A 27,203-nucleotide genomic window follows, 5' to 3' on the forward strand; every position below is an offset into this window, starting at 1 on the left:
TCCTAACTCTCCCTTTCCTGCCTCCCTCTTTTACATTTAAGGACCCCTGTGATTACCTTATGCTCACTTGGATAATCTCCCTCTTTCAAAGTCCACTGATTAACAACTTTAATTCTACCTTCAACCTTAATTCTCTTTTGCCCTGTAACCTAATATATTCACAGGTTCTGGGGGTTAAAATGTCGGGATCTTTTGGGGGGGGCATTTTTCTGCCTACCACACCAACTTTATAGTTTTTGCCAATTTGTAAAGCATCTCATTGTAGCTAAAATGTACAAAAATATCTTAAAACTTGATAAGAAAAAAATGAATAGAAAATGAGTAATGGATATAAATAGACAAGTCACAAAAGGAAAAACGTGAGGTGTTAATAAATATATGGAGAGATGCTCAACTTCACTCTTAATAATAGGAACGCAAGTTAAAACTACACTGAAACCACTTTTTTTTTTTTTTTTTTTGAGGTACTTGGGCCTCTCACTGCTGTGGCCTCTCCCGTTGCGGAGCACAGGCTCCGGACGTGCAGGCTCAGTGGCCATGGCTCACAGACCCAGCCACTCCATGGCACGTGGGATCCTCCTGGCCCACGGCACGAACCCATGTCCCCTGCATCGACAGGCGGACTCTCAACCACTGCGCCACCAGGGAAGCCCTGAAACCACTTTTTTGTAACAATTTGAGATATTTTTGGTAACAGTTTGAGCTATATTGAGATATAGTTATTATACCATATAACTCATCCATATAAAGTATAGAAGTCAATGGTTTTAGTATATTCATAGAGTTGTGCAACCATCACTATAATCAATTTCAGACTGTTTTCATCACCTCCCAAAGAAACACTGTAAACTTTAGCTATCACCTCCAACCCTTCCAACCCTCCTCACCTGAGGCAACCACTAATCTATCTTCTGTGTCTGTAGATTTGCCTATTCTGGACATTTCATATAAATGGAATGATATAATATATGGTCTTTGGCAACTAGCCTCTTTCACTTAGCATGTTTTCAAGGTTCATCTGTGTTGTAGCATGTATCACTAACTTTATTCCTTTTTCTGGTTAAATAATATTATTCCATTTTATTGATATACTTCATTTTGTTTATCCATTCATCAATTGATGGACATTTTGTTTGTTTCTATCTATTAGTGGAATGATGCTGCTATAAGCTTTCATGTACAAATTTATGTGTGGACATGTTTTCCTTTCCCTTGGGTATATTCCTAAGAGTGAAATTGCTTGGTCTAATATAGCAACTCTATGTTTATGTTTTTGAGAAATGTTCAATCTGTTTTCCAAGGTGGCTGCATCATTTAAAATTCCTACCATCAGCAGTGTATACAGGTTCTTCACCAAAACTTAATATCTGTCTTTTTATTATAGCCATCCTACTGTGTGTGAAGTGGTATCTCTTTGTGGTTTTCCCTTGCATGACACCATTTTTTACCTATCATATTAGCAAAGATCAAATTTTGAAAAAACACTGAGATGGAGAGTATATTGGGAGAAAACAGGCACTAACCAACATTGCTGGTGGGAATGTGAATTAGTGCCACCTCTAGGGAGGTTTTTTGGCTATTTGGCTTATTTATCGATATCTTAAACGCACATAACCTTTGACTTAACAATTCCTCTTCTAGCAATTTGAACTTGAGATACTTTTGCATATGGAAATGTGGAAAGTGATTTATGTACAGGGCTTTTCACAATAGCATTGTTTGTACCAATATTAATTAGTATGGGACTGGTTATGTAAATGGAATGCAGTGCTACACTTTAAAAGAATGAGGCAATTTCATATGTACTAATATGAATTTATCCCCAAGATATATTGATATGTGAAGAAAGATGGGGTGCTGAGCAATGCTCCACTCTGCTGTCATTTTATAAAACAAAAAAGAAAAAAATATATATATTTGCCTGTGTATCCGTAGGATATCTCTGAAAGAATGCATAAGAAACCAAGAGTGATTTCCCCTGGAGGAGGGAATTAAGTAAAGGGTGGGAGGTCATTTTTAAATAATATTTCTTTCTTTTTGTATTTTAAATTTTCAAATTATATGTATGCTGTAGTTATTTTATGAATAATTTTTACTTAAAAATTTCTGCATAAAGGTCTGGCATTACTTATTATGTTATTCCAACTTTATTTTTTGTTATAAAAGAAATCTTTTTATTATGTTTTTTAATTGGAAAAAAATCTTATTATGTTTTCTAATTGGATATTGCTGGAACCACGGGGCACTAATGATTTTTATATACAGATATTGTTCTGATAAATTATTATAACACTCTTTTATAATAGTTTATCTTATTGGTTATCATAGTTTATCTTTTTTTATGTAAATGATTGTATCACCTAAAAATATGAAACCTTTGTCACTTCTAATTCTTTTTTTTTTTTTCTAATTCTTATACTTCTTATTTTTTTAATTGTCTTATTGTGTTTGTTTGGTGGAGTTTTTCTCTTGACCCATGTTCACTAACAGGTCAAACTTGAGTGGTTCACAGAATTAGTCAAGCTTTTCATCAAGACTGGGTCTGAGGCTATGTGCTTCTTCTTCTCACAAGTAGTGAAACTCCAGTCCCAAAGGTCTGTAATTATTTCCTTCATCCCTGTGAATTCTGCTTTAGCTCCTACTCAGTGCTTTTACTTTGGGCCTCTCTTCATTTCTGGCAAATGGGGTAGTTCTTTCTGGCTTTTGGCTTGGCTGTGTATTTTAAACAAATTTTTTAAAAAAATTCAGAATTTCAATGTATTTGGAGTTAGAGACAGCTTCTTATATCAGCTGCTATATTATTATCAGGAAGTCTCCATCTGCTTTGGACAGAATGTTTGTGTTCCCCCCCAAATTCGTATGTTGACGCCTTAATCCCCAATGTGATGGTATTTGGAGGTAGGCCTTTGGGAAGTAATAGGTTTGGATGAGGTCATGTGCGTAGAGCTCCCATGATGGGATTGGTGCCTTCATAAGGAGTTAAAGAAACCGAAGCTCTCTCTTCACATTGTGAGGAAACCAAGAAGAAAGCTCTCACAGGAACCTGACCATGCTTTCACCCTGATCTCAAACTTCCAGCCTCCAGAACTGTGAGAACTAAATATTGTTATTTAAGCCACCCAGTCTCTAGAATTCTTGTTATAGCAGCCCAAACTAACTAAGATACCGTGACCACCCCCCCCTTTTAATACCCATTTTTGTCCCTATTTCTTTTCCCAATCATTCAAATATGGATATATCAATATTTGTCAGAAATTTTGACCCTCTTTGGTTCTCTTCATATTCTTTTTCCATTGGTGTATTAGTATTCTACTGCTGCATCACAAATTGCCACATAGGTAACAGTTTAAAACAATATATATTTATTATCTCAGAGTTTTGGTGGGTCAGGAGTCCGGGCATGGCTCAGCTGGGCTCTCTGCTCATAAAGCGTCTCACAAGGCTTCACTCATGGTGTTGACCAGGGCTGTGACATTATCTGAAGCATGCTATCCTCTTCCAAGCTCACAGGGTTGTTGGCAGAATTCATTTCCATGCAACTATAGAACTCTTGGTGGCTTGTTCCTTCAAGCCAGCAGAAGAATCTCTTTGAACATGGGGAAGGCCTCAGTCCCTCTTTTAGAGGGCTCATCTGATAATCTCCCTTTTAACTGACTCAACGCTAACTGATTTGGGACCTCATTTACACCCACAAAATACCTTCACCTTTGCCGTATAAGGTAGCATAATTATAGGAGTGATATCCTACCACCAGTACCATTTTCTGTTGGTTAGAAACAGGTCACAGGTTCCACACTCAAGAAAGGAGGATTTTACAAAGGTATGAATACAAGAGAGTGAGAATTATGGGACTGTCTTAGAAGTCTGCCTATCACGCTTGGTAATCTTATACTTGAATACTATTTGAAATTCACTCTTTTGCAGGAATGAATCTCAAGTCTGTACCTTAACTTCAGTTTCTTTTTCAATAACCATTTCAACCATCTAATGAGCATCTCTGCTTCTGTGGCCCATGAGCATTTCAAACTCAATACAGTAAACCTTGATCAATGACATATCTAATTCTCACATAAGGAGATGATTGTCTGAGTTCATAATTTAAACTTAGCCTTTAAAGTCATGAGTTTCCTCTGCACATACCCATTCCACAAGCTGATCTTTTTCACTTTGTTAGGGCTAGTGCATTACAAGCTGAGTTTCATTGGCTAGGCACTCAGCTGGGCCAACTACTAAGTCACTTGCTGTTATAGAGCACTGCCTCAGGCTTCAGCATCCTTAGAAATTACACATGTCATGATCCTCAAGGGTCTCTCTAGAGTAGTCAAAACCACGCACGCTATAACGTGTTTGTTCTGTATTTTTAAAACCCGACTTCCCTCTACTCCTCTAAACCAACTATTTTTCAAGTTGTTCATAGATTGCTTAACGCTATCACCATCCTCCAAACCATCCAGTCTTACAACTCTAAAGTAGTGGTGTGTGAACTTAAGTGGTGATATTTAAGAAAGGAAGGAATCTCCTGATTTATTATGCAAAGAAGCTTTTGAGAATGAACATATGTGCATTTTTTTTCCAGGAATGATGTCCTTAGCTTTCTTTAGATTTTCAAAGGCGTGCATAACTGAATAAAACTGACTTAGAGTTAATTTTGTTTTTTCTCTCTCCTTTTTAACTTTGGCTGGATTGTCTATTTCTTTTAACATTGCCACCTTGATATTCTTAGTATTTCTATCATCACTACTAGCATCCTAGTTCAGGTATTCATTGCCTTTGTATTATATTCCTAATTACTCTTTCGACAATTTAATCTTCCTAAAGCCCACATTTGAACATGTGTTTAGCCAGTCAACCATTCATTCAGTTTACAGTGCCAATTGCTGAGAATACCAAGATGGGTAGATATTTCATATCCTCAATCTTTTCCCATTTTGGTGAAAAAAACAGATATAAAGATATTTTTAAACAACAGCATATGTGCAAGAGTAAGTTTTACTATGTGTATACTGCTATGGGAATAATCAGAAGAGTGTCTAACTCATCCTGAGGGAATAAAAAACGGAGTCACAGGATGTGACACTCACGGTGGGTCTGGAAGGATGAATAGCAACTTTGCAGGTCCAAAGGAGTGTGGAAAAATCATTGATGGAGATGGATTGTATGGTTAGATGTAAGCAGTCAAAGTGTAGGTTGAGCTTGGGAAGGTTTGAATAATTTCTATGAATCATAAAGATGCACAGGGTGGAGTGTGGGAAATGAGCTGACATGTAGGGTTGATCAAGTTGGAATATTCTCATTTGTCTTTTGTGAGGAACCATGAAAGATTCAACCGTCCATTCCATTAGTGGCAATTTGTTAAATGCCTGGTATGGGTTGGGCGTTATGATAGGCCCCACAGGAAAGAGGTGATAAGAGACACAAATTGAAATTTGCTAAAAGAGTAGAACTTAAATGTTCTCACCAAAAAAAAAAAAGAAAAAAAAAGAAATATATGAGGTGATAGATGTGTTAATTAACTCGATGCAGGGAGAATCCTTTCACAATGTATGTATATATCAAATCATCATGTTGTACACTTTAAATGTCTTAAAATTTTATTTCTCATCTATACCTCAATAAAGCTGAGAGAAAAAAAGAGATGTGTAGGTAAGTAATCAAAATAGAGTTTGATGAATTCTGTGAAAGTGGCCATCTTGTGAAATGGGGAGGCAGATCAGGGAAGCTTTTTGAAGGAAAATATATGAGCCCAGGACTTCCCTGGTGGCTCAGTGGTTAAGACTCCACATTCCCAATGCAGGGGCCAGGGTTCAATCCCTGGTCAGGGAACTAGATCCCACAAGCATGCCGCAACTAAGAGTTCACATGCCACAACTAAGACCAGCCTCAACCAAATAAATAAATATTTAAGAAAAGAAAGTGTTATTAACAACTGCAATGTATAGTAATTCTACTTTTTTTTTTTTTTTTTTTTGTGGTACACGGGCCCCTCACTGCTGCGGCCTCTCTCGTTGCGGAGCACAGGCTCCAGAAGCGCAGGCTCAGCGGCCATGGCTCACAGGACCAGCCGCTCCACGGCATGTGGGATCTTCCCAGACTGGGGCACAAACCCGCATCCCCTGAATCGGCAGGCGGACTCTCAACCACTGCGCCACCAGGGAAGCCCAATAATTCTACTTTAAAAAGAAAAATGATATATGAGCCCAGTGTTTTGCACATAGAAGGCACACATTAAAGTTCCTTGCATGATTACACGGACAAGAGACTGGCTAGCTGATATGACAGGAGGGGGTCTTCCAAGTAGAGGACAAAGGAATAAGCATGTTATGTTTAGGGAGAGAGAATTATCCTGAAGTATACAGAGAACTGTTGAAGCACTAAAAACATTGACCTAATTCTCTTTTTAAGTCTGAAATAGAGAGGAGAGTGACTTGGAGGAAGGAGAGACTGGGTACTCTGTGAGTGGGGCAGAGATGCAGAGGAGAATATGGAATTAAGAGACATTTAGGAACACATTCCAAAATAGGACTCAACCAGATTATGGAATGTCACATAGAGGAGGATAGTGAGTTCAGCTTTGGACAGGCTGAGTTTGAGGCAGTTTGGGGTTATGATGGAGGATGTCTAGTAGGCAACTGGCTATATAAGCCTGGTACTTTGAAGAGAGATCTAGCCAAGACATATAGAAGACATCAGCATGAAGGTGGTAATTGAAAACATGAAAGTACATGAGATCATCCAGGGAGATTTTATAAAGTCCTTGGGAACCTTAGAAATACTAATCTTGAAAGAATGTGAGAAAAAAAGGGATAGATAAGAAACAGTAAGAGGTTGGGGAAAAATCAGGAAGAGAAAGAGACCATGGAAACTGAGGGAGGAACTAACTTAAAAAGGCAAGGAACTATCCAAAATGATAAGTTCTGTTTCAGAAGAGTACTTTTAGTCATTAAATTCATTTGTAAAATATTTATTGGGAACCTAGTCTGTGTCAGGTTCTAAACATTAAGAATAGAAGCAATTCTAAATATTAAGGATAGAAATTCAGAGTTTGGTGGCTTACATTTTGGTAGAGGAGCATTTATATAAGCAAATACGTACAAGGAAATATTTAAGGTGTTTGATCAAAATTTCCGTAAGGTATACCAGAAAACACCAATGCAAGAGAGACCAGTTCTACCTGTGGAGGGCAAGGGAAATGGAAAGGATTCGTATAGAAGGTGACATATGTGAAAGTAATAATTGGATTTGGTAAATTACCTGCATAAGAGGAATTCTTTAGAGGTAAGGAAAAAGGTCAAATTGTAGTTGGTAAGGAGTAAATAAGAGATAAATAAGAAATGCAAGGGCTTCCGTGGTGGCACAGTGGTTGAGAGTCTGCCTGCCTATGCAGGGGACACAGGTTTGTGCCCCGGTCTGGGAAGATCCCACGTGCCGCGGAGCGGCTGGTCCCGTGAGCCATGGCTGCTGAGCCTGCACGTGCGGAGCCTGTGCTCCGCAACGGGAGAGGCCACAACAGTGAGAGGCCCGCGTTCCACCAAAAAAAGAAATGAAAGTTATCCTTTCAAGGAATTTGGCCCTGAATATAAAGGGGTAATTTCAGGTTCTGTCTCCTTCTCTCTCAGCGTCTCTTTACTGCTTCTGCTTCTGGTGACTTCTGTCTGTATGTCTGTATTGATCATGTTTTTATTTATATATTTAATTATTTATCATTGAAGTATAGTTGATTTACAATATTGTGTTAGTTTCAGGTGTACAGCAAAGTGATTCATATATATATGTATATACATGCATATCATACCATTCTTTATTCTTTCTTACCATATCTTTATCCATTCATCTGTTGATGGACACTTAGATTGCTTCCATGTCTTGGCTATTGTAAATAGTGCTGCTGTGGACATTGGGGTGCATATCTTTTCGAATCAGAGTTTTTGTCTTTTCCAGATATATGCCCAGGAGTGAGATTGCTGGATCATATGGTAATTCTATTTTTAGTTTTTTAAGGAAACTTCATACTGTTTTCCATAGTGGCTGCACGAATTTACATTCCCACTAACAGTGTAGAGGGTTCCCTTCTCTCCACACCCTCTCCAGCATTTATTATTTGTAAACTTTTTGAAGATAGTCATTCTGACCAGTGTGAGGTGACGCCTCATTTTAGTTTTGATTTGCATTTCTCTAATAATTAGCGATGTTGAGCATCTTTTCATATGCCTGTCGGCCATCTGTATGGCTTCTTTGGAGAAGTGTCTATTTAGGTCTTCTGCTCATTTTTTGATTGGGTTGTTTGATATTGAGTTGTATGAGCTTTTTGTATATTTTGGAAATTAAGCCCTTTTTGGTTGCATCATTTGCAAATATTTTCTCCCAATCCGTAGTTTGTCTTTTCATTTTGTTTATGGTTTCCTTTGCTGTGCAAAAGCTTATAAGTTTGACGATATGTTTTTTACTTTCTGTGTTTATGATGCTTTGACATTTGGGGGCCTTGCAGACCTGGGGAGAGACCTCCCCTCCCAGGACTAGCTAATTCCTAAGATAGTAAGCAATTTGCCTTCAAACACTCTTCATATACAAACCAACTGTCTTAGGTCCAGTTGCTATAACAAAATGCCATAAACTGGATGAGTTAAACAACAGACATCTACTTCTCAGAGTTCTGGAGACTGGGAAGGTCAAAGTCAGGGTGCCAGCAGATTTGTTCCTGGTGAGAGATCTCTTCCCAGCTTGCGTATGGCTGCCTTCTTGCTTTGTGCTCACATGGCCTTTCCTCCGTGCACTCTCATGGAGAGAGATTTCTCACTCTCTTCCTCTTCTTACAAGGACACTAATCCCATCAGGAGGGTCCTACCCTCATGACTTAATCTAAGCCTAATTACTTCCCCAAATCCTCACCTCCAAATACTATCACACTGGGGACTGGGGCTTCAACATATGAATTTTGAGGGGACACAAACATTTAGTCCATAACACCAACTAACCTAAAGTCCATATCCCTGAACACCTTCTTTATACAATCTCCATGCATCAAGTCAGTATTTCCCTTTCCTCAAACCACCCCACATCCGAGTACCAGATGACTAAAGACTACCTTTATAGCCCAGAGTCCACGGGGATTATTCAAACTACGCAATCCTAAACTTGCTCAAACTTGCCTGCTCTGCCCCGTGCATTCCTTCCCATGAAAACCCCCCAAAAGGCTGTAGGCCATGTTCTCCCCTCACTCTTTCTACCTCCTGACCAATCCTGGAGCTTCCCTATGTGGCCCTGCACAGTGTGGTGTGCCCCCTTCTCTTGGGAACTGTGAGTAATAAAGCTCACAGTTTCTACAGCGAGGTATCACCTCACAGCAGAACGAATGGCCATCATCAGAAAGTCTACAAACAACAAATGCTGGAGAGGGTGTGGAGAAAAGGGAACTCTCTTGCACTGTTGGTGGGAATGTAAATTGATACAGCCACTATGGAGAACAGTATAGAGGTTCCTTAAAAAACTAAAAATAGAGCTACCATACGACCCAGCAATCCCACTACTGTGCATATACCCTGAGAAAACCATAATTCAAAGAGAGTCATGTACCACAATGTTCATTGCAGCTCTATTTACAATAGCCAGGATATGGGAGCAACCTAAGTGTCCATCGACAGATGAATGGATAAAGAAGATGTGGCCCATATATACAAGGGAATATTACTCAGCCATAAAAAGAAATGAAATTCAGTTATTTGTAGTGAGGTGGATGGACCTAGAGTCTGTCATACAGAGTGAAGTATGTCAGAAAAAGGAAAAGAAATACCATATGCTAACACATATATATGGAATCTAAGAAATAAAAAAAAGGTTCTGAACCTAGGGGCAGGACAGGTAAGAATAAAGACACACACGTAGAGAATGGACTTCAGGACATGGGGAGGGGGAAGGGTAAGCTGTGACGAAGTGAGAGAGTGGCATGGACATATATACACTACCAAACGTAGGGTGGATAGCTAGTGGGAAGCAGCTGCATAGCACAGGGAGATCAACTCGGTGCTTTGTGACCACTTAGAGGGGTGGGGTAGGGAGGGTGGGAGGGAGGGAGATGCAAGAGGGAGTAGATATGGTGACATATGTATATGTATAGCTGATTCACTTTGTTATAAAGCAGAAACGAACATACCATTGTAAAGCAATTATACTCCAATAAAGATGTTAAAAAAAAAAACACCTCACAGTTTCCTCTCCATGTCATCATCACTCAGTCACCTCTATAAAATAAATCCCAAGTACAATCAAGACAATGTCTCAGATTTAATATTACTAATGGGAGAAGTTGTGATTAAATTTGTTTGTCACTGTATTATTAGTTCCTTAAGGCAGCTATAAAGAATTACCACAAACTAGGTGACCTAAACAACGGAAATTTATTCTCTCACAGTTCTGGAGGCAAGAAGTCTGAAATCAAGGTGGACCATGCTCCCTCTGAAGGCTTTAGGGAAGAATCCTTCTTTGCCTCTTCCTAGCTTCTGGTGGCTCCCAGCAGTCCTTGGAATTCCATGGCTGTAGCAGCATCCAATCTCTGCCTATTTCTTCACATGATGTGTTCTTAAGAGGACACCAGTCATTAGATTTAGTGCCCACCCTAATCCGGTATGACTTTATCTTAACTTAGTTAATTATATCTGCCGAGACCTTTTCCCAAATAAAGTCATATTCTGAGGTTCTGGATAGACATGAATTTTGGAGACATTACTGAATCTAGCACAGTCACTCTCCAAACTGGTATGAGGCAGAGTTCTCACATTAGGCTGCTCACGTAGAGAGCTTATGCTGCTGGCTGTTCTTACATGCAACAACCCAGCTTCAAGATGGAGTTTCCTATCTAATTGAAACATACACAGATTCAGGGGAGGAATTGTTGAAAATAAATGCCTTCAAAACAATGATTCTCGGGACTTCCCTGGTGGTCCAGTGGTTAAGACTCCACGCTTCCAGTGCAGGGGGCGTGGGTTCAATCCCTGGTCAGGGAACTAAGATCCCACATGCCAAAAAAATAAATTAAAAAAAAAAATGATTCTCTAGAGAATATATTTTTAAGGCTTACTTGTCCCCAGGTGTACACTCCTGCCTGTGGGAGAAAGTTAAGATTGGTGATGGGGCTCCTTGTTGAAGAGGCAGTACTACTGGTTCCAAGAGACACCTGAGCACAGCTCAGTGGGCCAGCCAGTGTGTCCCAACAGTGAGACCCTCTGAGAAAGTCAGCTTCTGAAAAACTGATTCTGGTTACCTCTTCCCATCCAAACCTGGCTGGCAAGAGGCCAGGGAAGACAATGAGAATTTGCAGGAGGAAGACCTGGAAGTAAAGTCTAGGTATGTGAGCTTGGCATTTGGACTCTTCCCTTTTAGCGATGCCAGGCAAATGTGTGACTGAGAAGCTCCTTGAGAAGTCCCAGGAGTTGTAGGGACAAAAAAATGGAGCTCAGAAAATGTTCCCTGGTAAACTCTCCAGGCATTCAGTTGGGATCCTGAAGGGCTTCAGCCTATGAGTCAATGGGAGTGGGAAATAGGCTTCACAAGAACTCCAGGCTAGCTTTGCATTATTTTAATCCCAGATTGCATTAAGATGATCTACCTCTCACCAAACTTCCTGCCAAAAGCAAAAGTCAACCAAGGGCCCCAAATTGCCTTCATATTTCTTCATATACAATGTCTAGATTCAATAAAAAAGAATGAACCTACCAAAATAATAACCTAAACCAGAAAGAAAATATGAACAGAGCCACAGGAGATACAAATGTTGTAGTTTTTAGACATGATTTTTAAATAACTATGAGAATGTGTTTAAGAAATTAAAGAACAAGATGAATAATTTTGTCAGAGAACTGAAAACTATAAAAATGAATCTAATGGAAGTTCTAGAACTGAAAAGTAAAAAGTAAGCACTGAATAGATTGATTTAGTAGTAGATTTGATGCAGATAAAGAGAAAATAAAATTGGACATATGTCAGAGTAAAATATCCAGACTGAAGCAGGGAGAGACAAAAGAGGTAAGTGACATGTAGAACATAATAAAAAGGTCTAACATACATGGAGCTGGAGTCCATTGAGAGAGAAGAAGGCAAAGAAGACAGAATCCAGGCTATATAAAGAGCTTCTAGCAGCAGACAACTCAAAAGAAAGATGGGCAAGAGACTTGAGGGCACTTCTACAGAAGAGGGGTTATGAGCTGAATTATGCACCCCCTCCCCCAATTCATATGTTGAAGTCTTAACTCCTAGTACCACAGAATGTGACTGTATTTGTAGATAGACTCTTTAAAGGATAAGTTAAAATGAGGTCATTAGGATGGACCCTAATCCAATTTGATAGTGCCCTTATAAGAAGAGATTAGGACACAGACATACACAGAGGGATGACCACGTGAAGACAGGAAGAACATAGCCATCTACAAGTCAAAGAGAGAGGCCTCAGAAGAAAACAATCCCGCTAACACTTTGATCTCAAACTTCTAGCCTCCAAAATTGTGAGAAAATAAGTTTCTGTTGTTTAAGCCACCTAGTCTGTGATATTTTGTCATGGCAGTCTCAGCCAGCTGATGCAGAAATTATTCATAAGGCCAGTTAATACACAAAAAGGTGTTCAACCTCACTAATCATCAGGGAAATGCAGATTAAAAACACTAGGATACCACCACACCCACCTGAATGGCTAAAATTTAAACGTCTGACAGTGCCAAAAGTGTTAACTATTGCTATAATTGTCGACTCAGTTTACAGATATTTGTAAAACATTGTCCCAGGCACTGTACTAGAGAAAGGGACTCTAAACAAGGTAGACACTTTCCCTACCCTACTTGAACTTGTGGTCTGGGAGGGAAGACAGACAGCTAGATTAGTTAACAAATAATATGTGCTCAGTGCAATGATTGTGAAAGTGTGGGATGCCTTGGGACACACAGCAAGAGTATCTAGCCTAATACGGGAGTAAAATCAGTGGCAATTAAGAAGAGGGGTAAGCATTGCAGGGCTCTTCTAATGAGAATCAGACTGAGATTCGTGGGCTCCACATGCAGCCTAATAACTGGTGTTCCTTCAGGGAGATGATTTTCAAATAGATATTCAACATTTATTCAAAGATGAGGCTGAATCTCTTTGGGGGAAGAGCAGAGAAGGACCTCAGGGTCTGCCTCAGCCTGTCCCCTAGTATTCACAGAAATCCTGTTCTGGCCATAGACTCATCGAAACAGAAGCCTGCAATCAAGCCTGGCTTCATGGATGTGTGACCTATAAGGATGCACAAGGTCCCACGCTTAAAAGAGTCTTGTGCTTGGTTTAATGCTCTGCTGTCAGCAATTTTTGAAATTCTTAATAATTTTTGAACAAGGAGCTCCAATTCATTTTTCACTGGGCCCCTTAATTTATGTAGCTGGCTTGGCCTGTAACTAACAACACTTGAGATCCTTAAACAGTAGTTTAGCATGCTCCTTGGGAGTTTTATATGGCCAGGATTACTGTGAATACAGACTTTCTGTCTGTATAATTCTGGGTCCACTCAAGACCTCCTGAATCAGAATCTCCATTTTAGAAGTTCCCTGGCAATTTAGTGCACATTAAAGTGGGAGAAGTGTTCACTGATAACACTTCATCCCCGCTAGGTACTGAGATTGGAACTAACCCCACCCCTGACTCCTGGGCATGTGACTTGGCCTGGCCAGTGAAAGCATTGCACTCCCTAGCAACAGTGATTAATTAGCTTAGAGATAAGTATGTGATGTGGGTTATTCCAAGCACGTTAATTGTTGGAATTTGTGTAGGAACTGCTCAGCTGAGACCATCTCTTCTTCCCTGGGACTGCTAGCAGTAAGAGTGACCTGATGGTGGACACCAATGAAGCTTGAAAATGAAGCCAACAGTGTAGAAGGACAAGCCAAGAGATGGGGGAAAACTAAGTCTTGATGCCATTGCCTTAGCTCCTGGATCAAGAGGTACTTAAAGTTAAATCTACCCTTGGATTTTTTTTTTTTTTACCTGATGCAATAAATTCTTATTTTCATTTAAGTTCATTTGAATCAGGTTTTCTGCTCTTTGGTACCAAAAGATACCTGATGGATAAACCCCTCTCTGTTTAATTTTATATAAGGTGAACCTCAGAGGTAGAGACATATGTTTTGCTGCAGTTGTGTGTACTCACCAATAGATGCACTTTTTTAAAAAAAATTTATTGATTGATGTTTTTGGCTGTGTTGGGTCTTTGTTGCTGCATGCAGGCTTTCTCTAGTTGCGGCGAGCAGGTGCTGCTCTTTGTTGCGGTGTGCGTGCTTCTCATTGCTGTGGCTTCTCTTGTTGCAGAGCACAGGCTCTAGGCGCGTGGGCTTCAGTAGTTGTGGCATGAAGGCCCAGTAGTTGTAGCTCTCGGGTTCAGTAGTTGTGGCTTGCGGGCTCTAGAGCGCAGGCTTAGTAGTTGTGGCACATGGGCTTAGTTGCTCCATGGCATGTGGGATCTTCCTGGACCAGGGATTGAACCTGTGTCCCCTGAGTTGGCAGGCAGATTCTTAACCACTGTGCCACTAGGGAAGTCCCAATAGATGCACTTTTTGCTTGAACTATCCAGTCTAGTAATCAAGTTGCAGAAATTCACCAGACAATTACCAAATTTCCACTTTGTTTACTTTAAATGACACCAGTCCTGGATCAAAAATATTTTTTCTTTGTGCTTTTCTGCTGTTTCAAAACATGCTATTCAGTTGTAGCTATTAATGGAAGACCAGTCAATTCCAATGTGTAATAACAGGTTTCCTTCTGGGGTGTAACTTCCTTAGGTGGTTCACTGAGCAAACAATGCTAAGAATGAAAAGGTCCTCTTTCCCCATCAGGAATCTATGGCTAAAAGCACTTCTCTAACCAAAGCCTGCCCTTCTCCCCATGTTCACTATTTCCTCTAATTGCAGCTTAAGTTTCATTATCTCAAGGAAATGATTAACCAAGCTTTTTCTTTAATACAACATCAGTCCTTTTTCCTTCAAAGCATACTAAACTATGTTTTACTTGTCTCTGACTTGTCTACTAGGCTAAAGGTTATAAAGTTTTCTTAAGGTTACAAATCTAACTCGAATATAGAACATGAGAGCTGGAAAGGACTGAAAGATTCTTTAGCTGAATCCTTTTACTTTCTCTGTCTCTCTCACTGTCTCTTTCCCTCTGCTTCTCTCTCTCTCTCTCTCTCTAGTTGCAGGACAGGAATAAAGACATAGACATAGAGAATGGACTTGAGGACACGGGGTGGGGGGGGAAGCTGGGGCAAAGTGAGAGTAGTATTGGCATACATACACTACCCAATGAAAAACAGATAGCTAGTGGGAAGCAGCCGCATAGCACAGGGAGATCAGCTCGGTGCTTTGTAACCGCCTAGAGGGGTGGGAGGGAGGGGATATGGAGACATATGTATGCATATGGCTGATTCACTTTGGTGTACAACAGAAGCTAACACAGCACTGTGAAGCAATTATACTCCAATAAAGATCTATTAAAAGAAAATTATAGGGCTTCCCTGGTGGCGCAGTGGTTAAGAATCCGCCTGCCAATGCAGGAGACAAGGGTTCAAGCCCTGGTCCGGGAAGATCCCACATGCCGCGGAGCAACTAGGCCCATGCACCACGACTACTAAGCCTGGGCTCTAGAGCCCGTGAACCACAACTACTGAGCCCGTGTGCCACAACTACCAAAGCCTGTGCACCTAGAGCCTGTGCTCCCAACAAGAGAAGCCACCACAGTGAGAAGCTTGCGCACCACAACGAAGGATAGCCCCTGCTCGCCGCAACCAGAGAAAAGCCCACGTGCAGCAACGAAGACCCAATGCAGCCAAAAATAAAATAAGTAACTTTAAAAAGAAAAAGAAAAGAAAATTATAGATACGACCAAAACCCACCCTATCCTTCTCTTCCTCCTCCTTTCCGCCTAGAGGCTAGCTCTCTGGTATACATCAATCCAGTGTATGTTTTTGTACTTTTATAATGTATTTTGGTGTCTGAAAATTTGTATAAAGGGAATCAGATTGATGTATCCTTTTGCAGTGTGCTTTTTTCCCCACTCTTATATTCTTGAATTTATCTCTGTCGATAATGTGGATCAGCTCTGGGACAAGCTTGCATGTGAGCACAGGGGAGCATGTATGCAGCTGCTCATTGCAGCACTATTTGTGATGGTGAAAAAGTTGAAACTACCCCATGTAGGGGAATGGATGAGCTGAGGTTTATTCATATAATACAATGCCAATCCATAATTAAAACAAATAACTTCTGTATTTTACATGGTCCAGAGAGGTTATGTGAAGTGGCAAATGTCACTCAGTTGAACAATGGGAAATCTGAGCCTGAATCCAGAACCCCTGGGTCTAAACCTAGGACTCTTTTTATTTTTTAATATCTACTCTTTTGTGTGTAAGGTTTTTTAAATAAATTTATTTATTTTTATTTTTGGCTGCGTTGGGTCTTCGTTGCTGTGTGCGGGCTTTTCTCTAGTTGCGGCGAGCAGGGACTACTCTTCACTGCGGTGCACGGGCTTCACATTGAGGTGGCTTCTCTTGTTGCAGAGCACGGGCTCTAGGTGTGTGGGCTTCAGTGGTTGTGGCAATCAGTCTCAGTAGTTGTGGCTCACGGGCTCAGTATTTGTGGCTCGCGGTCCCTAGAGCGCAGGCTCAGTAGTTGTGGCACACAGGCTTAGTTGCTCCTCAGCATGTGAGATCTTCCCCAAGCAGGGCTCAAACCCGTGTCCCCTGCATTGGCAAGCGGATTCTTAACCACTGCACCACGAGGGAAGCCCATAGGGCTCTTTTAAAATTAATCTTATATTTTTAAATAATTTCAAACTTACAGGAAAACCATGAAAATAGCACAAAGAATTCACATATACCTTTACTGGGTATTTTAAACATGTCGCTTTTGTTTTGTCATCTCTCTCCTACCTCTCTTGAGACACAATTTCTTCACTAAGCCATCTGAGAGAGGTTGCTTGCGTATATTATTGCCCTTTAGCTAAAATACTCCAATGTGTTTTCATATAAATATTCTTTAAGTATTCACAGTGCAGGTATCAAATAGAGGAAATTTTAACACTGATACAACATTAAAAAAATAAACTGCAGGGCTTCCCTGGTGGCGCAGTGGTTGAGAGTCTGCCTGCCAATGCAGGGGACATGGGTTCGAGCCCTGGTCTGGGAAGGTCCCACATGCCGCGGAGCAACTGGGCCCGTGTGCCACAACTACTGAGCCTGCACATCTGGAGCCTGTGCTCCAGAACAAGAGAGGCCATGATAGTGAGAGGCCCACGCACCGCAATGAAGAGCGGCCCCTGCTCGCCGCAACTAGAGAAAGCCCTTGCACAGAAACGAAGACCCAACACAGCCAAAAATAAATAAATAAATTTAATAAATAAATACAAATAAAAATAAACTGCAGCTTATATTAAAATTCTGCTGAATGTCCTAATAATAGTCTTGATAGTAAATTGCCCCTCATACTTGCCCTCGGCATAGGATTCGGTCCAGAATCATGGGTTGGTTTTGGTGGTCAAGCCTAGTTTTTAAATGATTTATTATTGCTGCATCTGAACATGTTTCACAGGCGTGCTTTTTGTAATTGCTCTATTACACACACCTGCTGAGTTTAATATACTCTTGGTACAATTGCTATATTCTTGGTGCTGTATACAGTATTACTATGAAGAAGAAAACTCCAGTCTTGTGTAGCAAATGTTAATTTAAAGAAACAATTTAAACCACAGCTGAGAAATTCACAGTAGAGCACAGTTCTGAGTTAGACACATGGTGGGAGTGAGTGATCTTTGTTCAAAATCTTACAAGCTAGGTGACCCTGGCACAATGCAGCAGCTCTCTGACTCAGTTTCCTCAGCTGTAAAGTTGTGATGATAATACCTCACAAGTTGTTGGGAAGTTAAACAATGTTTGGGAATAGCCCCATATGAATTCATAGAACTCATTTGAGCAGATCGGGTTTGTTTTTAGTTTGTGCACTGAGATTTAGTTTCTGTCAAGTTTGTGTTAATGGTTATGACACCTAGTAGCCCTTAAGCCTATTCACAGCAGGAGAAGTGGGCGGTGACACATAAGTCATTTCTTCCTCAGTTTATGACAAGGTTACCTGGTTTCTGCACAAACACAGATAAGGTGCTTTCTCTTTTACACATTTTACCACATAAAACTTGGTACTGCGCAAGTTGTTTGTTTACATAGTCATAGAAAAGGAAATTTTCATCAGTTAGTTTGAACATTTTGGTTAGCCATACTTTACTAACATTCTGAAACTCAGTCATATAATTTTAAGGTATTTTCCTCTTCTCAAATAGCGTGCAATATCTTTGTCGAGGCATAATCGTTTGAGATGGAAAGACGACAGTTATAAACATTTATATAAACAAAAAAATTAGAATTTCGTTTCTAATTTTAGTCTTCCAAATAGGAAGTACAATGAGTTGATAATGCAATCCAGTGTTCCCTCACAGGCTTTTAAAATTTATGGTGTTTTTAAAGCTGAATTGCATTTATGGACAATTCTTCTGTCTGTAATTGCAAAGAGATTGATCGAGGAAGAAGTTGTCAGGATAGCTTGAGGTTTAACTCCAGTTTACTAAAAATTTACTGAAAACAACACCAAATATATGTTTGTGCAGTAGTCCCTATTCAATTTCAGGTAAATTAGTGCACAAGATAAACACCACTATTGCTAATCATTATTAAAATCATATCGATTCTGGGAGCAAAATACAAAGCTATAACTCTGGAGGGTTGTATTAGGACTCTCAATTACAAATAACAGAAATACAACTCTAAGTAGTTTACTTTAGGCAAAAAGATGACTGTATGATAAAGTTTTCTCTTATACTGTAGGTCATGAATGTAATTGAACCTTGTTAACAATTAAAACCAGGGACTCTGATACATTTGGGGTTCTCATTCCATCTCTCCTCTTTGCCCTTTTCTGTTCATCTGTTTATTCTTCTTGCTCTCTGCAAACCATCCTCCTTTTAAAATTCTGGTCATGTGAGAAAAAAAAACATGACTAACAACAGCTTCTGAACCCTGCATCTAAACTTCTGTCACTGGAGAGACTCTGTTTCTCCAGAATTTCTGGGGAAGGCCTTTCATTGGTCCAGCTTAGGTAAAGTGTGTACCTCTAGCCCAATTGTTTTAACCAGAGTCAAGTCCTAGGAGGGCATTTGGTTGGCCTGCCTTGGATTAGGGTACCCCACACTAATCAACTGCAGCCTGCTGACCCGAGTGACATTGAAGGAACATGTGGAAGGGAGGAAAGGAGCAGTTCCCAGAGAAGGGGAACTGGGCAGACGATAGATGGCCACCATAGGGGTGTACTCCATCCTTTTTAAGAAAAATTAATTTCGGATTACTTATTGCATCCATAATGATTAACTCATATACTAATATCTAGACTACCAATAACAGTGAGTTAAAAATATTAGCCTCACCTAAAAACAGAGGTAAGTTCTCCAGGGCAGCCCCTCAAAATCATCAGGGACGTGGGCTCCTTCCATCTTTCTGCTTCACCGTCCTCAGTGTGTGGCTTCTATCCTTCATGTCATCTTACAGTCCCAGATGGCTGCTGGAGCTCTAGCTATCATGTCTACTTTCCAGTCATCAGCAAGAAGGAAGGGGGAGGAAAGGAGAAGAGGTTTCTCCATGTGTCTGTCTTCCCTTTTAAAAAGACTTCAGGGAAATCCCTCTAAAAACTTCTATGTAAATCTCATTGGACAGAACTCAATCACACAGCCACAAGTAGTGGTAAGGGAGGCTGGAAAATGGCTTTTAGTGGGGTACATTGCTGCTTCAAAATAGAGAGGTGTTGATAGTAAGTAAGAATGTGAGAATGGATGCTGAAGAGACAACTAGAAGACTCTACTACATTTACGATGAGCCAGAGACACTGGTAAACAGGAACGAGGTGGGTGTGATTTATAAACAATTAACTATAGCCAGTCCCTAAGGAGGCACAAGATGAGGGGGCGAGTCCAGTGCCAGGTGGAGAGAGTAGCTTGACAAGGGAAAGGTGTACCTCTTTTGCTTTATGGAAGTAAGGAGAGAGGATGGTGGAAAGCAATTTGTAGGTGAGGTGGTGGGGCTCCATTGATTGGCGTCTGTTGTCCCTGAGAAGAGGTCATAGAAGAAGTGGGCATGCTGAATAATAATGGACAAAGGCAAAAAGCTCCTTTTTACAAGGAAAAACATTTAAGTGGCTGGTTCTGAACCCTGGCAGTGTACAAGATACCCCTGATGAACCTTTAAAAAGGTACTGATGAGGCTGGTGACCGTGATCAGGCTTTAGGAGATTTTGGTTTTTCTTTTTTGTTTGATTTTTTCAGTTCCTCGGATGATTCTAATGTTTAGGCAGGTAAGAACTGCTGGTCTATTTCTTTCTTTTTCTGAATTGATTAAGGGTTTTATTTTATCAATATTTTACTTTTTTATTAGTTTTTTATTGAAGTGCAGTTGCTGTACAATATTATATGTTACAGGTGTACAATATAGTGATTTACAATTTTTAAAGGTTATACTTTATTTATAGTTACTATAAAATACTGGCTATATTCCCTGTGTTGCACAATATATCCTTGTAGCTTATTTTATACCCAGTAGTTTATACCTGTTAATTCACTAACCCTTTATTGCCAGCCCCCTCACCATTGGTAACCACTAGTTTGTTCTTTAATCTGTGATTCTACTTCTTTTTCATTATATTCATTAGTTTGGGTGTTTCTTAGATTCCACATGTAAGTGATATCATACAGTATTTTTCTTTCTCTGTCTGACTTATTTCAGTTAACATAATGCCCTCCAAGTCCATACTACTGGTCTGTTTCTAAGCAGTTAAGTTGGTTTAGGTGATAAAAGAACCCTGGAGAAGGAGTCGGGAAAGTGGATGTGCCCCCAGCTCTGCTACACTGCATAAATCACCAAGCCGACCCCAGCTTCACTGAAAAAATTAACAGGCTAGATTGAAACAAAATAGATGGCATTTAGAAAAATAATAAGTAAGTATATTCTATGTATTACCTCTACTATTTTAGTAGAATATAATGATTTTCTTTACACCAAAGTTCCTATCAATGAGAATGCCTGGTCTTTCAGAATTAAGCTGGTGTTTTTTTTTTATTGGCGAGCTATTTAATGAATGTCCTGTAGCACAGGTGAGCACACCTGTTGGTTTGCTCATTTTCTTTAACACACCACAAAATTTTTCTGCTCCTGATTATCAGAGAAAGCTGTCTAATTAGTGTGGTAGCTAGAAACATTTTCTCCTGAAGAAATAGAAAGTATTGTTTGCTCACTGAGGTGTTATTAACTCTGCCATATGAATCTATTTGAAGTAAGGAATTCAGTCAAAAGTTAAAAAGGTGGTTGAAAATAACTGCCATGTTGAAATGATCCAAGGAAATAAAAGAAAACTGCAGAGTTGAAAAGAAAAATGCATATTTTTACATTGTATCATTGCTTTCTCATCAGTTACACTGTGGCAGCTTAGAGAGAAACAACAATGATGATGATAAAATAATAGACTATATGGAAGAGCCTCAGAAAACACACTGAGGCCTGAAAGTTCTCTGATGCCTTCATGTAATATTGTTTTCCTTCTCATGGGAAACAGATGGAATTACTAGTGTCATTGTTTATTATTCATTTACTCTTTTAACAAATATTTATTGAGCACCTATGATGTGCCAGGTGCTCTTCTAAGCATTAAAGATTGGTGGGGAAAAAAGCAGACAAAATTTCTGCCCTCCTGGATCTTACATTGTAGTAGGTGACAATGAACAATGTATGAAATATGCAGTATGTTTGACTTTAGATGGTGGTGAGTACAATAAATAAAGAAAAGGGAGGGGAGGAAAGTAGAAAGTATGGAGGGCAGGTTTCCAATTTTAGATAGAGTGACCAGGGAAGGCCCGGAGGTAGTGTGCTAGTGAGCAATGCAACAGCCTTGGGGAAGAGCATTCCAGGAAGTGGGAACAGCAAGGCAAAGGCCCTGAGGTGTTTGCTAGGTGGCCAGGGGACAGAGAGAGGTACACCAGGTAGGGCTTCACAGGTCACTGTAGTGACTTCGACTACTATTGTTTGTGGGATGGGGAGCCATTGACAGGTTTTGAACAGACAACATTGTTTTAGCAGGATCATCTAGTTACTCTATTGAAGATGATCCGTAGGAGACTTTTGCAATGACCCAGGCAAGGGATGATGGTGGTTTGAGCTAGGGTGGTCAAGCAGAGGTAGTAAGAAGTGATTTAATTTCTGGATGTATTTTAAAGGTGGGGTGAATGGGTATTCCTGAAAGAGTAGACATGAGGAGTAAGAGAAAAAAAAAAATATCAAGGATGACACCAAGATTTGTGAGCAGTACTATTTACTGAGATGGGGATACCTGTGAGAAGAGAAGTCTTGGGAGATCATCTTGTATTGGATCTTACAGCCTGTGAGGAGGTGCAAATGGACATGTCAGACAGACAATTGGATGTATGAGTCTGGAGTTCAGGGTCAAGGTCGGGCTAATCTGTTTTCATGACATGTAGATAGTGCTTTAAGCCACAAGAATGGACGAGATCACCAAAGGAGAAGCAAAGGCCTGAGCTGTGGGGGCTCCAGCATTTATGCGACAGAGAGACCTAGGAGAAACCTGAAAAGGAGGCTGAGAATGAGTAGCCAGAAAAAGAGGTCATGGGCTAGCAGTGTCCTGGGAGTGAAATGAAGAGAGTATTTCAGGAAGGAGCGAGTAGTCAACTCAGTCAAATCTTCTGCAAGGTACACCAAGATCCGTGTCCCTGTCCCAGAAAATAGGATGAAGAGAGAGAACATGAAACTCCAGTGATTGCCCAGGGTCACACACTTGGCATGTGGTAGATTTGAGATTCAAAAACCCTGATTGTTTGACCTTAATCCAAGCTCTTAAAGGGAAAATAAACCAAAGTGTAGTCCACCTATTTGCAACATCAGTTGTATTTGTAGCTCTATGGGCTTTTCTGCAAATTTTTTGTTAAAAAAATTGGATTTTTAACGGAAGGATTTCCATGCTTAGTAAAACACAGGAAACAAAATGGGGAAAAAATAAGAGTTTTAAAAAATGCTTTTAAAAATCATTTCATTAAAGTTATGAGGATAGGCTGAAACCAACATCTAGCATTTTTCCGAAGTGTTTCTGGGTTTGTTTGTTTGTGGCATTCGAATTGCTTTTCTGCATTACTCTGGGCTTTAGCGAGCTCCTTCCCCATCCCTCACAAGGTTCTACATATGCTGCCTCTATTCAATCAAGTGGAATCACCGAAATAGCATGCTGGGTGTAATGTGCAATGAATACTAAAAAAGGAAAAATGAACCTGCAAATACTTGGCAGCTGGTAGCTTCTTAAAATCCTAATCTCATTTAATGAAATACAAGTGATTTTCAATTTTAGCTACTAAAATAATATTCTACGTTGAATACCAAAGTAAAATGAGTGCTGAACTTTGTTTAAATCCAGATGAGAAGAGGTTTTAAATAAGCATCACATCAGCCAGTATCCAGTGAATATCAAATTTTGCATGTTTACCATGAAATCCTGAACACTGAAAGAAAACAGCAGGAGTATGATGAGAGTTTAGGGTTGGTGTTGTTTATCAGGTGGACATGAGCAGCCTGCACTACCTAAAATGCATGCTTTTCAACTTTTCTAGTCCTTTTTCCTCCTCTTCAGTCCACAAGTCTAGTGACACTTCCTGCCTCTCCTCTCAGGTACCTCATATTCCCATTCTCCCATACTCCATTTAAGTATCTGTCCTTTCCCCCAGACTCACATATGTGTGTACAGACATATATAAGAGGATTCACTACAGGAATGGGTATACTAGTGAAAAATTGGAAACAATCTAAATGTCTGTTAACAGGAGAATAGGTAAATATATTAAAACACATTTATTCTATGGAATACTATGCAACTGTTTAAAGGAGTAAGGTAAGGTTAAATATAATGATGTAAAAATTTCCAAGATACATTGATAGGTGAAAATAAAAAGTCACAGAATAATACTATATGTTAACCACTTAGGTAGAAAACATATTGGAAAGAACACCATTAACTTGTTGAGAGTCACTACTTTTTTTTTTTTTTTTTTTTTTTTTGCTGTGCGCGGGCCTCTCACTGTTGTGGCCTCTCCCATTGCATAGCACAGGCTCTGGGCGTGCAAGCTCAGCGTCCATGGCTCATGGGCCCAGCCGCTCTGCGGCATGTGGGATCTTCCCAGACTAGGGCACGAACCCGGGTCCCCTGCATCAGTAGGTGGACTCTCAACCACTGCGCCACCAGGGAAGCCCAAGAGAGTCACTATTTTTGATGATGGGGATGATACATGGGAAGCAGGTGTGGGAAGAGGCACTGTCACTTTTCATTCCATTTACATTGGTATTGCTTAGATTTGTTTTTTTCATGTGTAACTGTATAGCTTAAAACTATATATATATTTTACTATTGTACTGTTTCGTTCTCACTCACTTCTAATAAAATTCTCAGACAGGATGTGAACAGAAAGAAACAGTCAGGTTTATGGACTTCCTCATTTCACACTTGGGTTCCAGTGTTTGACTATTTATGATTTCCTTCCTGTGCTCTGACAAAGTCACTAATTTTAGGTATGCCTTTATGGTTAGAAAATGCATTTTGTTTTGCTTAAATTTTTGAACCAGTGATCTCAAGAACTGTGTTTCTGCAACACTTGCTTAGTGTGTGTGTGTGTATATATATATATATATATATATATATATATATATATATATATATACTTTTTTTTTTTTCCTCATAAAGCTAGGCCTGAATCCTTTTCCTACCCCAAACAAAAAGGGACCATTTAAGAATAAGTTCTTAATTTGTTGCTAAATGCTAATTATGAGAATTAGATAATAAGTTGTTTTCCTGACCATAAACATAAAGGAAATGCATCTTCAGAAAATCGGTGGAAATTCTGTATATAAAAGATGCAGATTATTTATCCTAAATTAAGTTTAAAAGTGAAATCAGCAAAATGGCTAGGGCAGTCCTAACATGAAACATTAATTGGGATTTAATGGTGATAATCTTAGCAGTAGGAAAAGAGACATAATAACATTCTATCAAACCTTTGTTAGATATCCTTGTAATATTGCCTTAACGATAGCATCCAAGAAAGTTGCACACAATCCACTCCATGAATCAGAATCCAATTATTTTATATTGGTTTCATGCTTTTACCCAAGAGAGATCCATAAATTGTTTTTAATCACTTCTTTTATCTTAAATCAATAGTGTCTGCCAAGTGGGTAATGTTTTCCATTAAAACATCATCTCCCTATAATTGGTATGATTACTTCATAAAGAGGTAAACTGCAGCACAATTTGGCAGTCTTTGGGTTTATAAAATCTAATTATATTCACAACACAATATTTTATTCTTAGTAATCACAAAAAGAACATAAACTTGAACAAAACCCAGACATTTATGATGAAGTAATTGGAAAGAAACACGTTAATTATTGCATATAGTACCACCTCTATTAGTAGTCTCCGAGAGAAAGCTTTTTACAAAGTCATTCAGAGTGTAGGGAGGTTCGAGGGAGTTCTGGTCCCCTTTGCCTGGTGGCAACCTTGTGACTGAGATGGGGAGTTTAGTACAATCCTGAGGTACAGGCTTCTCAAGGCTGGGCTAGGACCTGGATCACCCAGGTGCGGACTAGAAATTCCCCAGCCTTGGATTTTCTTATGCAAGCCTATGCATGGATGGATAGGCTGCTTCAGCAGCAGCTACAGAGGAGGGGTAGCGGGGACAAGCATGAACGTCACCCTCTGTTTCAACAGAATATTTGCTTTCACTTGTTCTATATGTGGGGCTTCTGCAACAGATTTCATTTGGAGAAAGGGGATCAGTTGCTAAAATTTATTTTTGAAAACTTCTGCCCTATACCATAGTCATGTTCTGCCTCTATGTCAAAGGGACTGAAAATAGAAGGAAAGGAAAGAAGCTGGGAACACCTTCTGACTGAACCAGGAGGGCCAAACAACAACCCATGTTACCCAAAAACTGCATGCTAAAACTCTAAAGCCCTCTTATAGCGTCAATATTATTTCTAACTCTGGCAAAAACAAATTCCTGATTTAAAAAAGGATAAAACACACACACAAACCAAGAAGTTACCCCCAAATTGTAATTCAGTTTTTCCTCCCCATATTGCTACTATGTAAGAAAAGAGAGGTAGGGGGCAAAGAAGATTCAAGAACAGGAGGAAACTGGATGTCCCTTAATCAGCTTCAGTATTGTCCAGAATCAAGGTGTTCCATTTTACTTCAGCATCACTGCATATTACTCTACCTTTCTTTCTTTATATTTCTCTCCCCTTCTTTCCTCTCAATGGTATCTCGAGGGGCTTTTTCTCTCTCTTTCTTCCTCTTTCTCCGTAACCCACACCAATAAGTATGACAGGTTCACTTAGGAAGCAGCAACTTAGATTGTGAGACTCAGAGAAAGACAATTAATAATAAGCCCAAGGGCTAGATGGAAAGATGAAAAGATACAAAGTTATCCCCTAAAGCTACATAAAATTCTCACTGAGGAAGGGAAAGGTGGCAGAGGTCTGGGGTTAGGGGCAACTTGTCCAGGAGGGAAAGAAGTAGAGACATTAGCTCTGGAGAATTCGTCTATAAAAGGGACTTATCAGTGGCAAGCTGATTCTCACATGCAGCTCCTACCTGTGATTCAGATTGCAATGTCCCCTCCTGGGAGAGACCTTCCCTGACTGCCCAGCACAAAGTGGCCACCAAGTCCTTCTCCATCACATTATCCCATTTTACCTCTCTGCATGGCACTCATTATCTGGCATTTTTCTTCTTTATTTTTTTCTGCCTCTCTCCATCTCCTATCCTCACCCTCTTCCCCACCGAAAGCTCCCTAAAGGGCAGTGATTTGGTTCCATGTGCTATCTGCTTCTTGCTTTTAGAATATAAGCTCTAAGGCTGCAGGGACTTGGCTGGTTTTGTTAACATCTATATTGGTTCAAAGTGCCTTACACATAATAGGGGCATTCAACACTTCAGTGAATACTTGTTGAATAAGAATCATAGAAAGATGGGCTTCCCTGGTGGTGCAGTGGTTAAGAATTTGCCTGCCATTGCAGGGAACATGGGTTTGAGCCCTGGTCCGGGAAGATCCCACATGCCGTG

The 27,203-nt window shown here is 39.9% G+C and overlaps 1 long non-coding RNA gene across 2 annotated transcripts in view; it reads left to right on the forward strand.

Annotated features, from left to right (window-relative positions):
- Nucleotides 1-27,203, forward strand: part of LOC136794965 (uncharacterized) — a 117,221-nt gene that overhangs the window by 16,073 nt on the left and 73,945 nt on the right. For both annotated transcript variants that reach the window (XR_010842464.1, XR_010842468.1), the window contains exon 2: nucleotides 13,782-13,952. This is a non-coding gene — a long non-coding RNA (uncharacterized lncRNA). The remainder of the gene's footprint in view (nucleotides 1-13,781; nucleotides 13,953-27,203) is intronic.

Source organism: Kogia breviceps, chromosome 1, assembly GCF_026419965.1.
Source record: "Kogia breviceps isolate mKogBre1 chromosome 1, mKogBre1 haplotype 1, whole genome shotgun sequence".
NCBI lineage: Eukaryota > Metazoa > Chordata > Mammalia > Artiodactyla > Physeteridae > Kogia > Kogia breviceps.